Below are 13,565 nucleotides of genomic sequence, written 5' to 3'. Positions count from 1 at the left end.
TTATATTAATATATATACTTATATTAGGGATTAGGGGAAAAACAGCTTAACAGCTTTGAAGTACCGACATTACGCAGAATGCAAATATGATGTGATGATGTCATCAATATGCTAATGACGCATGACATCATTAGCAACATTTAGCTACTTTTCAAGCAGGGTTTAGCTACTTTCCAATGAAAATGTTTCCTGGCAACACTGAACTTGATGTGCCAGTAAAACCCTAATATGGACAAAGGCATGTATAATGGCATCCAGCAATCTCTGCTGAAACTAAGGGGCTGTTTGCAAACTTATCTTGACTTGACACACTGAAGGTCATCTAAGGGGAGGAGCAAAGACAGGTTGGACAGTGTTATACCTGCTTCCTGTTTGCCGTGCTGCTGGTTTGTGATTGTAGCTCCGTGTATTTTACTATCACTCTCTGTTGTTTAAAGTGCTAAAATATAACTTAATTCCCACCATATTTCTGATATTAACTATCAACTTAATCTGATTAATTTGATCGTTCGCTTTTATTCTAAATCTGCGAGTGCAGCGCACCTGCAGAGTGTTAGCATTCGTTAGCCGGTTAACTTGTCATTAGCATTTCCATTCGTGCCTATTGCGGTTTTCTTTTTCCTCTCTTGCTCCATTTCTTTTTTCTCTCACTCTGTTTTTTCGCAAGTTCGTAAAACAAATGTGGTAAGAATCATTCATCAATCACAATGAGTAATGGCTTCTCCTGCTATTGTTGTTTGCACCGCTTGCCACATGTATAGTTTATACCTCTCTGTCGGCGACAAGGGATTCACATGTGATAAATGCAGGGAAATAGTTAGGCTGACAGAGAAGATTTCAGAATTAGAGACACGCATCCAAACTTTAATTGAGGACAGTAAGAATGTGAGTGCTCTAGATACGGCTTTGGATGCGACTAGCTCTGGGATTTCTGTACATTGTTCGGTTCCGGTAACAGAGCCTCTGCAGCAGGGCAACTTGGTGACTGTGAGGTGGCATAGTTGCGGGTCAAAACACCGCTCTTCCGTTCCAATCAAAATATTAAACAGGTTCTCCCCACTCAGTGATGCACCCACTGAGAAACCTGATCAAAGTGCTCTAGTTATTGGTGATTCTATTGTACGAACGTGAAAATAGAGACACCAGCCACCATATTCCAATGTTTACTGGGAGCCAGAGCGCCTGACATCTTGGCAAATTTAAAAGTGCTGGCTAATGCTAAACATAAATACAATAAGATTGTTATTCACACTGGTGCTAATGATGTTTGACTTCGCCAGTCGGAGATCACTAAAAATAACGTTAAAGAGGTGTGTGAACTTGCAAGCATGATGTCAGACACTGTAATATGCTCTGCTTACCGTGGTGATGAGATACATAGCAGACTGTCATCACTCAATGAGTGGATGTCTAAGTGGTGCCCTCAGAATTACAAAGGTTTCATAAACAATTGGACAATTGGACCTGACCTTTTGAAAAGAGATGGTCTTCATCCCTCCTGGGGTGGTGCCACTCTTCTCTTTAGAAATATGGCACATAGTCTTAGAGTTTGCACTTGACTAACTGAGGCTCAGGTCAGGAAGCAGACTAACTGGCTAAACCAACTGTCTGCTAGCCACCTCATGTCAAAGAAATCAGTTAATTCTCAGCACATAGAGACTCTTTCACCTAGATATCCCACTATAGAGACTGTGTCTGTTTCCCGAACTAGAAAATACAAAAAACGTCCAAACCAATTTGAGGGTAACAATTTAATTGATGTTCAACAAATAAAAAACAGATGCAATGCGGTTAAACAACTGATAAAGCTTGGCTAATTGAATATCAGGTCCCTTTCTACAAAAGCAGTTTTTGTAAATGATATGATCACTGATCATAACCTAGATGTGCTCTGTTTTAAAGAAACCTGGCTAAAACCTGATGATTACATTATTTTAAATGAGTCTACCCCCCAAGATTACTGTTATAAACATGAGCCACATCCAAAAGGTAAAGGGGGAGGTGTTGCTTCAATTTATAACAATATTTTCAGTATTTCTCAGAGGGCGGGCTTCAAGTATAACTCGTTTGAAGTAATGGTTCTTCATAAAATATTGTCCAGAAAAACAAGTGTTAATGATAAATCACCTGTGATGTTTGTACTGGCTACTGTATACAGGCCACCAGGGCACCATACAGACTTCATTAAAGAGTTTGCTGATTTTATATCCGAGTTAGTGCATGCTGCAGATAAAGTTTTAATTGTTGGTGATTTTAATATCCCTGTTGATAATGAAAAAGATGCATTGGGATCAGCATTTATAGACATTCTGAACTCTATTGGGGTTAGACCGTCTCAGGACCTACTCATTGTTGAAATCATACTCTAGATTTAATACTGTCAAATGGAATTGATGTTGATGGTGTTCAAATTATGCAGCTAAGCGATGATATCTCAGATCATTATTTAGTCTTGTGCAAACTTCATATAGCTAAAACTGTAAATTCTACTCCTTGTTACATCTCAATTCCTTAGCACATCTCTACCGCAAAAGACCGCTTTGCAAGTAATCTTCCTGATTTATCCCAATTCCTTAGCATATCCAAAACCTCAAAACAACTTGATGATGTAACAGAAACTATGGACTCTCTCTTTTCTAGCATTTTAAATACACTTGCTTCTATACTCTTAAGGAAGATTAAGGAAAACAGATTGACACAGTGGTATAATGAGCACACTCGCTCCCTAAAGAGAGCAGCCCGCAAAATGGAGTGCAGCTGGAGAAAAACAAAACTAGAGGTATTTTGTATTGCTTGGCGGGAAAGTAGCCTATCCTACAGAAAAGCACTGCTAGATCTGATTATTTTTTGTCTCTTTTAGAAGAAAACAAACATAATCCCAGGTATTTATTCAATACAGTGGCTAAATTAACAAAAAATAAAGCATCAACAAGTGTTGACATTTCCCAACAGCACAGCAGTAATGACTTTATGAACTACTTTACTTCTATGATCGATACTATTGGAGATAAAATTGTAACCATGCAGCCGTCAGCTATAGTATCGCATCAGATAGTGTGCTATAGATCACATGAGGAACAATTCCACTCATTCACTACTATAGGAGAGGAAGAATTGTATAAATTTGTTAAATCATCTAAACCAACAACATGTATGTTGTACCCTATTCCATCTAAGCTCCTAAAAGAGGTAAAAAAAGCCATAGATCCTCTTCTGACTATTATTAATTCATCATTGTCATTGGGATATGTCCCCAAAACCTTCAAACTGGCTGTTATTAAGCGTCTCATCAAAAAAACCCAACTTGACCCCAAAGAACTAGTTAATTATAGACCGATCTTGAATCTCCCTTTTCTGTCCAAGATACTAGAAAATGTAGTATGCTCAAAATTCTATTCCTTCTTAGAGAAAAATGGTATCTGTGAGGATTTCCAGTCAGGATTTAGACCATATCATAGTACTGAGACTGCTCAAATTTTAGTTACAAATAACCTTCTCTTATCATCTGATCGTGGTTGTATCTCTCTATTAGTGCTACTGGATCTTAGCGCTGCGTTCGCACAACATTCTAGAAACTAGAAAACTTTGTTGGGATTAATTGAAGTGCATTAGCATGGTTCAAATCTTACTTAAATGACCACCATCAATTCGTAGCAGTGAATGAAGAGGTATCATATCGATCACAAGTGCAGTATGGAGTACACTAAGCCCCATAACTATGTCCGTAACCGCACAAGATAAAAATTTAACAATCAAGAAAAACATAGTTAGCTTTCACTGTTATGTATATGATACTCAGCTCTATATTTCTGTGCGGCCCGGCAAAACATAACAATTTGAAAATCTAGTGGAATGCATAATCAATATAAAAAACTGGAGGACGAGTAATTTCATATTGCTAGATTCTGAAAAAACAGAGGTGTTAATTATAGGACCTAAAACCCCTGCATGTAATAACCTAGAACACTGTCTAAGACTTGATGGCTGCTCTGTCAATTCTTCTTCATCAGTTAGGAACCTAGGTGTGCTATTTGATAGCAATATTTCCTTAGAAAGCCATGTTTCTAGCATTTGTAAAACTGCATTTTTCCATCTCAAAAATATATCAAAATTATGACCTATGCTCTCAATGTCAAATGCAGAAATGTTAATCCATGCGTTTATGACCTCAAGGTTAGATTATTGTAATGCTTTATTAGGTGGTTGTTCTGCACGCTTAATAAACAAACTCCAGCTGGTCCAAAACGCAGCAGCTAGCGTTCTTACTAGAATCAGGAAGTATGACCATATTAGTCTGGTTCTGTCAACACTGCACTGGCTACCTATTAAACATTGTATCGATTTTAAAATCTTGCTTATTACTTATAAAGCCCTGAATGGTTTAGCACCTCAGTATTTGAACAAGCCCTTGTTACATTATAGTCATCCACATCTGCTGCGTTCTCAAAACTCGATTATACCAATTTGATAATACCTAGAATATCAAAATCAACTGCGGGCGGCAGATCACCTAACATTGTTCCGCCTAAACTCTGGAATAACCTACCTAACATTGTTCGGGAGGCAGACACACTCTTGCAGATTAAATCTAGATTAAAGACCCATCTTTTTAACCTGGCTTACTCATAACACACTAATACACTTCTAATATCCAAATCCGTTAAAGGATTTTTAGGCTGCATTAATTATTCCGAGGTCACTATAGCCACCACATCCAGTCTGTATCCAGATCAGATGGTCACTTCAGTCACCCGGATCCAGTACGTATCCAGACCAGATGGTGGATCAACACCTAGAAAGGACCTCTACAGCCCCTGAAAGACAGCAGAGACCAGGACAACTAGATGAGCCCCAGATACAGATCCCCTGTAAAGACCTTGTCTCAGACGACCACCGGGACAAGACCACAGGAACCAGTTGAGTCCTCTGCACAATGTGACTTTACCGCAGCCTTGAATTGAACTGCTGATTTCGTCTGGCCAGAGGAGAACTGGCCCCCCAACTGAGCCTGGTTTCTCCCAAGGTTTTTTCTCCATTCTGTCACTGGTGGAGTTTTGGTTCCTTTCCGCTGTCGCCTCTGGCTTGCTTAGTTGGGGACACTTAATTTCCAGCGATATCATTGACTTGATTGCAAAGATACCATTTAAACTGAACTGACCTGGATGATGACATCACTGAATTCAATGATGAACTGCCTTTAACTGAAAAATGAGTGTTTACTATTGTCATTTTGCATTATTGACACACTATTTTCCTAATTAATGTTGTTCAGTTGCTTTGACACAATCTGTATTGTTAAAAGCACTATATAAATAAAGGTGAGTGACTTGACTTGACTTGACTTGATCTTCATCATTATGGCAAACAATGGGCCCAGGGCCACCCATAGCTACATGACTGCATTCTGGCGCAACTGTCTGAGCTTACTCAGTTCGAGTCTCGGGCCGGCAGGAATTGTAGGTGGGGGGAGTGAATGTGAAGCGCTCTCTCCACCTTCAATACCATGACTTAGGTGCCCTTGAGAAAGGCACCGAACCCCCAACTGCTCCCCGGACGCCGCAGCATAAAATGGCTGCCCACTGCTCCGGGTGTGTGTTCACAGTGTGTGTGTGTGTGTTCACTGCTCTGTGTGTGTGCACTTCGGATGGGTTAAATGCAGAGCACTAAATCAAAGTAAGAAACACAATACTCTAACAAATATCAAAAAACATTCATTTTCACTATCACTCTCATGTAGGTAGAACTACACAAACTTGCGAAAACAAAAATTAGATCAGAGTGGAATCTGACTAACCTACAGTAAACACCTCTGATTGGCCATTGCTTTCAACAAAGATGCCTGTGATTGGCTACAATACTCAACGCTGGAAAACACATTGTAAATAGAAACTTTTGGTTTTGTAATTCGAAGCCAGAGCGTGCACACAAAGACATACAGGATAGTTTGAAAGCGAGTGACTTCGAGCAGGTACAGAATTGAGTTGGTACAATTTTAAAACAATTTTAAAAACTCAGCAGATCTACACAAATCACACAAATTACCCATTTCGAATTCAAAATGGCAAATTTCACCAAAAAGGTAACAAGTTTGCATCCCTGCTACCGAAACTTGCCAAGTGATGATGCTGGTGATGTGCGCGTCTTTCCCAGTACCACCTATTCTATTGCTACTTACAGTGGGTACGGAAAGTATTCAGACCCCCTTAAATTTTTCACTCTTTGTTATATTGCAGCTATTTGCTAAAATCATTTAAGTTCATTTTTTTCCTCAATGTACACACAGCATCCCATATTGACAGAAAAACACAGAATTGTTGACATTTTTGCAGATTTATTAAAAAAGAAAAACTGAAATATCACATGGTCCTAAGTATTCAGACCCTTTGCTGTGACACTCATATATTTAACTCAGGTGCTGTCCATTTTTTTCTGATCATCCTTGAGATGGTTCTACACCTTCATTTGAGTCCAGCTGTGTTTGATTATACTGATTGGACTTGATTAGGAAAGCCACAAACCTGTCTATGTAAGACCTTACAGCTCACAATGTCAGAGCAAATGAGAATCATGAGGTCAAAGGAATTGCCTGAAGAGCTCAGAGACAGAATTGTGGCAAGGCACAGATCTGGCCAAGGTTACAAAAATATTTCTGCTGCACTTAAGGCTCCTAAGAGCACAGTGGCCTCCATAATCCTTTCAATTCAATTCAATTCAAGTTTATTTGTAAATCCCGTGGCAAAACAGAGACAAATAGAGACATAATTAGCGTAGCTCCAGCCAAGTAAAATTAATTAGTTTAACCCAAGCTAAAGAATAATTATGCGCATTTGATCAGATATAACTGCAATCCAAAATTATGAGATGCATTATTTGAATGCTTGGCCAAAGAGGTGTGTTTTTAATCTAGATTTAGACAGAGAAAGTGTGTCTGAACCCCGAGCATTATCAGGAAGGCTATTCCAGAGTTTGGGAGCCAAATGCGAAAAACCTCCTGCTCTACCTCCTTTAGTGGACTTTGCTATCCTAGGTACTATCAAAAGTCCAGCGTTTTGTGACCTTAGGGAGCGTGATGGATTGTAGCGTGGTAGAAGACTAGTTAGGTACGCAGGAGCTAAGCCATTTAGGGGACTTATAAGTAATAATTTTTGTAACTGATACGGGACTTAATAGGTAGCCAGTGCAGAGACTGTAGAATTGGGGTAATATGATCATATTTTCTTGACCTGGTAAGGACTCTAGCCACTGCATTTTTGACTACCTGTAGCTTGTTTATTGAAGATGCAGGACAACCACCTAGCAGTGCATTACAATAGTCCAATCTAGAGGTCATGAACGCATGAACTAGCTTTTCTGCATCAGAAACAGGTAACATGTTTCGTAGCTTGGCAATGTTTCTAAGATGGAAGAATGCTGTTTTTGTAACATGGGAAATATGATTTTCAAAAGACAAGTTACTGTCTAAAATAACACCCAGAATTTTTGACTGTAGAGGAAGTGACAGTACATCCGTCTAATTGCAAATTGTAATCTACGAGATTCTGTGTAATGTTTTCTGGTCTAATAAGTAATATCTCTGTCTTATCTGAATTTAATAGGAGAAAATTTGGTCATCCAATCTTTTACATTTTTAACACACTCTGTTAGCTTAGATAATTTTGAAGTTTCACGTGGTCTTATTGAGATATATAGTTGAGTATCATCAGCATAACAGTGGAAACTAATCCCGTATTTTCTAATGATATTACCAAGGGGCAACATGTACATTGAAAATAGCAGAAGACCTAGGACAGATCCTTGTGGCACTCCATATTTTACTGGTGAAAAATGAGATGACTCCCCATTTAAATAAACAAAGTGGTAGCGATCGGACAGGTAGGATCTAAACCATTTTAAAGCCTGTCCTTGGATACCTGTATAGTTTTGTAATCTATCTATGAGTATGTCGTGATCTATGGTGTCGAACGCAGCACTAAGGTCAAGTAAAACTAGCAATGAGATGCATCCTTGTTCTGATGCAAGAAGCAAGTCATTTGTAATTTTAACAAGTGCAGTTTCTGTGCTATGATGGGGCCTGAAACCCGACTGAAATTCTTCATAGATATCATTTTTTTTTGCAGGTAGGAGCACAATTGAGCAGACACAACTTTTTCTAAAATTTTAGACATAAATGGAAGATTTGAAATGGGTCTGTAATTTGCCAGTTCACTAGGATCTAGTTGTGGTTTCTTAATAAGAGGCTTAATAACCGCCAGCTTGAATGGTTTTGGGATGTGACCTAAAGATAACGACGAGTTAATAATATTGAGAAGCATTTTTTCTGCTACAGGTAACAACTCTTTCAGTAATTTAGTGGGTACAGGATCTAATAAACATGTTGTTGGTTTAGATGCAGTGATAAGTTTATTTAGCTCTTCCTGTCCTATAGTTGTAAAGCACTGCAGTTTATCTTTGGGTGCGATGGATAAAACTAAAGTATTAGACGCTGTAGAACTCCAGCAGACTTGCGGTCATACACCCTCTTTCGTCTCTTCGATGTCTCTTGATTGACTGCATTTGCAACCTCCACTGCAATTTTTAGTCGGCTGTGGTGACCCTTCACCCAATCACCCAAGTTATCTGCATCGCTCTCCTCCAAATCCTTTCCACCCAGGACATCTAATGGGAGGCGCGCATCCCTCCCGAACATCAAATAAAAAGGAGAATAGCTAGTGGATGAGTGAACGTGATTGTTGTATGCCATCACTAGCTAATGTTCACAGCATATCATGCATTGTACGGTTGAACCTCTCGCATTGAGAGTTCCCTTGAGGATAGTAGGGACTTGTATGGCTCTTGCCGACACTGTACACTCTATAGAGTTCCTTGACCACTTGTGATTCAAAACATCTTCCCTGATCTAAATGCAGACGAGCTGGACACCCATAGTAGAGGAACCAATGCTTGATAAGGGCTTTTGCAGTGGTACTCGTTGTTTGGTTCTTGGTTGGGACAGCAACTGTAAACCGTGTGAACATGTCAGTCAAAACCAGCACATTTTCATATCCTCCTGAACACATCTCCAGTTGAGTATAAGTCCATTGAAAGAACCTCTAAAGGAGCTGTGACGTTACTGCATGTCATTGGGGCTCTAATTCTTGGAAAGACATCCTTTGCCAGTGTACATCGTTTACATTGTCCTATCCATTCTTGGACATCTTTAGACATGCTAGGCCAATAGTAGTTTCGTCTCATCAATGTCAGAGTACTCCTCTCTCCAAAATTACCTCCATGTTCATGTTGGCTGTCATAAACTGAACGGCGTAAGGAGGCTGGAACAACTAGCTGCCTTATTTTCTCTCCATCCCTTGGATCAAGGATACACCTAAACATCACACCCTGATGCATCTGAAGACGTTCATACTCTCTGTTAAGTTTTTTCAATTCTGGCAGCATACTTTGCGGTCTTGCTCGGCTTGGTATTTCATTCTTGGATACAGCATGATATATGGGACCTATCAAGGGATCACTTTTCTGTAATGCTTTAATTTCATCCCATTTGTAACCATTCAGCACTTTCTTGATGGATGCTTGTACAGCTACTTGAACGTCAGTTTCTCCTCATTTTGGACTCTTGCGCTGGCCACAGACATGCACGCACTTCCTCAGTTCAGTCGGATGAAATCCTTCTCTGTGTCTTCCTGTTCAGGGACCTCTCGGGCGGGAATCCTCGACAGAGCATCAGCGTTGGTGTTCAGCCTTCCAGACTTATACAGAACCTCGAAATTAAGCTCCGCCAACTGAGCCACCCAGCATTGCTCGACTGCTCCAAGATTAGCGGTCTCCAGATAAGGCAGTGGATTATGGTCAGTGATTACAGTGAATTTGGAGAATATCAGATACTCTTTGAATTTGTCTGTTGCAGCCCACTTAAGGGCCAACAGCTCCAATTTGAACGCACTGTAGTATTTGTCATTTCTCTCTGACCCCCTCAGGCCACGGCTAGCAAACGCGATGACACGCTCTGCTCCCCCTTGCTTTTGGCTCAATACAGCCCCAAGGCCATGGTGACTCCCATCAGTTGTGAACGGAAGGCCAAAGTCAGGGTAAGCAAGGACAGGTGGTGACATCAGGCATTGTTTCAGTCTGTCAAATGCGGACTGGCATTCGCTACTCCACATGAACAATTCAAAGGCTTTCCTTTTGTCTTTGTTGCCCATTAACGCATGCAATGGTTTTACTATTTGAGCAAACTTTGGAACGAACCGTCGATAATAACTCATGAATCCAATCAATTGTCTCACTTCCTTCACACTCTTAGGGACAGGCCAAGCATCCAAGGCACTAACCTTTTCACTGTCGACTTTGATTCCTTCAGAGGAGATCACGTGACCTAAGAATTTCACCTCAGATCTGAAGAGAAAGCATTTGCTTGGTTTTAACTTTAGGCCATGGTGTTTCAGTCGGTCAAACACAAGCTCTAGTCTTTCACAGTGACTCTTGAAGTCTCTGGAAAACACGATAATATCATCCAGATATATCAAGAGGACTTCAAACGCCAAATCCCCGAGAACTACCCCCATAAGACGCTGGAAAGTGGCTGGCGCGTTGCACAGCCCGAATGGCATCCGTGTCCACTCAAACAGTCCAAACGGGGTAGTGACTGCTGTCTTTTCACGATCCCGCTCACTCACAGCTACCTGGAAATAGCCGGCCGTCAGATCTAGGGTGGAGAACAACTGAGCATTCCCCAGTGCGTCCAGAGATTCCTCCACTCTGGGAAGCGGGTATGCGTCTTTGCATGTGACTTGATTTAACCTTCTATAATCACAACAGAAGTGCACACTACCTGCTTTCTTCACAACTATCACTGCCGGGGATGCCCAGGGACTCGCACTCTCCCTAAGGATGCCTTGCGACACTAGGTCTTGCACGTGTTTTTTGAACTCTTGGAAAACATGTGGCGGTACTGTGACGGTGCCTCTGTTTTATTGGCGGAGCATCACCTGTGTGAATGTCATGCGTCACTGCCTGTGTATACCCGTAGTCACTGTCAGTTTTGGAGAATACTTCTTTGTACTTTGCCAACAGCTGGTCTAGTTCCTCTCTTTGTGCTGGGGAGAGTTTTTCGTAATTTACCTGAACTAGAGGATTGTCAGAGACTTCGACTGCTTGAAAATGTGCCACTCGTCTAACATGAATCGCCCCTTCCTCTTCTTCAAACTCCAGCATATTTTCAGTTAACACCTCCCGTGGTTTAGACAACACTGCCACTCTGCATCTTGGGTTTAGTCTGATGGTCCGCTCACTCGAATTCATTACTCGTACAGGAACTTTACCACCTTCAGTTTTTGTTAGCACATTGGCCACTAAGAGCCCCTTGGGTAGACTCACACCAGTGGTGTGCTCAATTAATACTTGGCACTTCACTTTAGGTGGCACTCTGCAACGACCTTCAAACACTTTCTCACTTAGTGGAGGAATAGTGATGGTCTGCTTTCCACCAACTTTGACAAACCCAATCTTGCCGTCAGGACTCAGGGGTTCAGTCTTCTCGACACTTGCTAACACCCTTCTTATCTTTGCTTCTGCGGGTTTCCTGTATTTGTTGGCTGTCTTTACTCTCTCTCCTGTGACGAACAACGATTTAAACTCACTGATAATATTCATTCCAATGATACCAGAAAGTCCTCTTATCTCCTCAGATTCTGGGCTGGTATCTGTCAGCACAAAGATGCACTTCCCTGGGAGAACCTTCCCCATGCACTCCACGTCAGCTTGTAAACATCCTAGGACCGGAATGTCGAGCCCATTAGCTGCAGTGAGTTTGACCCAGTGAGCAGATGACAATTTCAGCTTTTGCTCTGCGAAGTGCTTCCTAAAGTGTGATTCTGTAATAGTGGACACTTCTGAGCCTGTATCCAGCAAGCAGTTTGTCTTGACACCAGCTATTCTAACTTCAATAGTCAAACAATCTCCAAATGCACCATTTTTCAATGTCTCTGTCACTTCGTCGGACCATTCAGCTATATGACTTCTTATCATAGATGGCCCAGAGCTGGCTTGTGTCGTGTTTGTTGGAACGTTTCCTATGTTTGTTTCCACCATCCCTGTAGAACGTCGAGACTGATCAGACACCATAGCTGCCTCAGCACCTTGTGGACAGCGCCTGCTAGTGTGCCCAGGCTCGCCACACGAATAACAGATGTATCGGCCATCGCTGTCCTTCAGGGGTTGTCTTTTTGGGAGGCTCTGTTGAAGTCGTACTCTGCTGTTACCATGTACGGCCTGATAGAGTTCTTCTTGACGGGCAGCAATCTTTTGTATGGCTTCATGCAGTTTTTCCAAAGTTAACGTAGAGGAAGCTTGTTCTGCGTCAGCATTAACTACTCTAACACGGGGACTGGGTTTTGGATTATTTGGCGTTTGTGTCTCTTCTTCTTCAGTCCAGGTGATTGCTGCTTGCATTACCCGAACAAAAGTCAAACCCGTGTCCTCTTTAACTCGTCTTTTCATTTCACGCCTCAGGAAATCATCTCGAAGGCCCAGGACAAGCTGCTCTTTTAACACACTTTCGGCATCGGGAACTCGGTTTGGCTCTCTGCGCTGAACTTTGCTCAGTCTCTCCTTTAAATCGTATGCATATGAACGTATCGTCTCTCCTTGCATCTGCTTTCGTTCATAGAAGGCATTAAGTCTGGTTCCGATTGGCACTTTGTCTCCATATGTCTCCAAAAGCACTTTAAAGATGCTTTCTGCAGAATCTTCTTTGCCACCCAGCATGAACCTTATAGTCGCTTTAGCTTCATCTTTGAGATGCTGTTTCACAAACTCCACGTGGTCTTCAGCTGGTACCCTCATTACCTGGAAGGCAGATTTCATTGAGGAAACCCATTCCTCAATGCTTATTTCACCTGGTTTTGCAGGGCAGCCACTGAATTCTGGAAGTTTCCGTGGTATATAGAGGACAGCTGGGGTTGCTTGCAAAGTAGCTTGGTGCTCAATGACTGTTCTTGCTAGTGACAAGGCTTCCCTTTGTTCAGACCTGGCTTGCTCGAGCGCTCCTGCCTGTTCTGCAAACCTTCTTTGCATTTCTGCCATTTGCTTTCTCAGATCTTCAAGCTCTGCCATTCTTCAGCTTGTAGGCCTGGGACTCGTGACACACAAACACAAAAAAAGTTAAACACACTAATTCTATCCTGTTCGTGACGCCAAATGTAACGGGTGCGTTAGGGCCCGCTTAGTAGGGGAAATTAATGTTACCTCGGAAGACTTAAGGAGGAAAGGATCTTGATCCCCCACCTCAGTGCTTTGAGTCTCAAGGTATAGGTTATGTATACGTGTTACCTTACTCTGTTGTATAATATACTAAAGGGACCAGAGAGTGTGGCTTCAGTTACGTCTACAAATACTTGTATTAATTTGGTGGCCGCCTGAAGTGAAAATATGTGAGGCAATTTAACAATACCAATTCACATTCCCACCACCCCAGTACCTAACAGAGCAAGTGAGACGCCCCTGCTCCAAGGTAAGTTCAACAATGATAGTACTCTTGGGATTTACTTTAACATTTAATCAGATTCAATTAT

The sequence above is a fragment of the Cyprinus carpio genome, chromosome A3 (assembly GCF_018340385.1).
Source record: "Cyprinus carpio isolate SPL01 chromosome A3, ASM1834038v1, whole genome shotgun sequence".
Taxonomy (NCBI): domain Eukaryota; kingdom Metazoa; phylum Chordata; class Actinopteri; order Cypriniformes; family Cyprinidae; genus Cyprinus; species Cyprinus carpio.
This window is presented reverse-complemented; position numbering follows the sequence as displayed.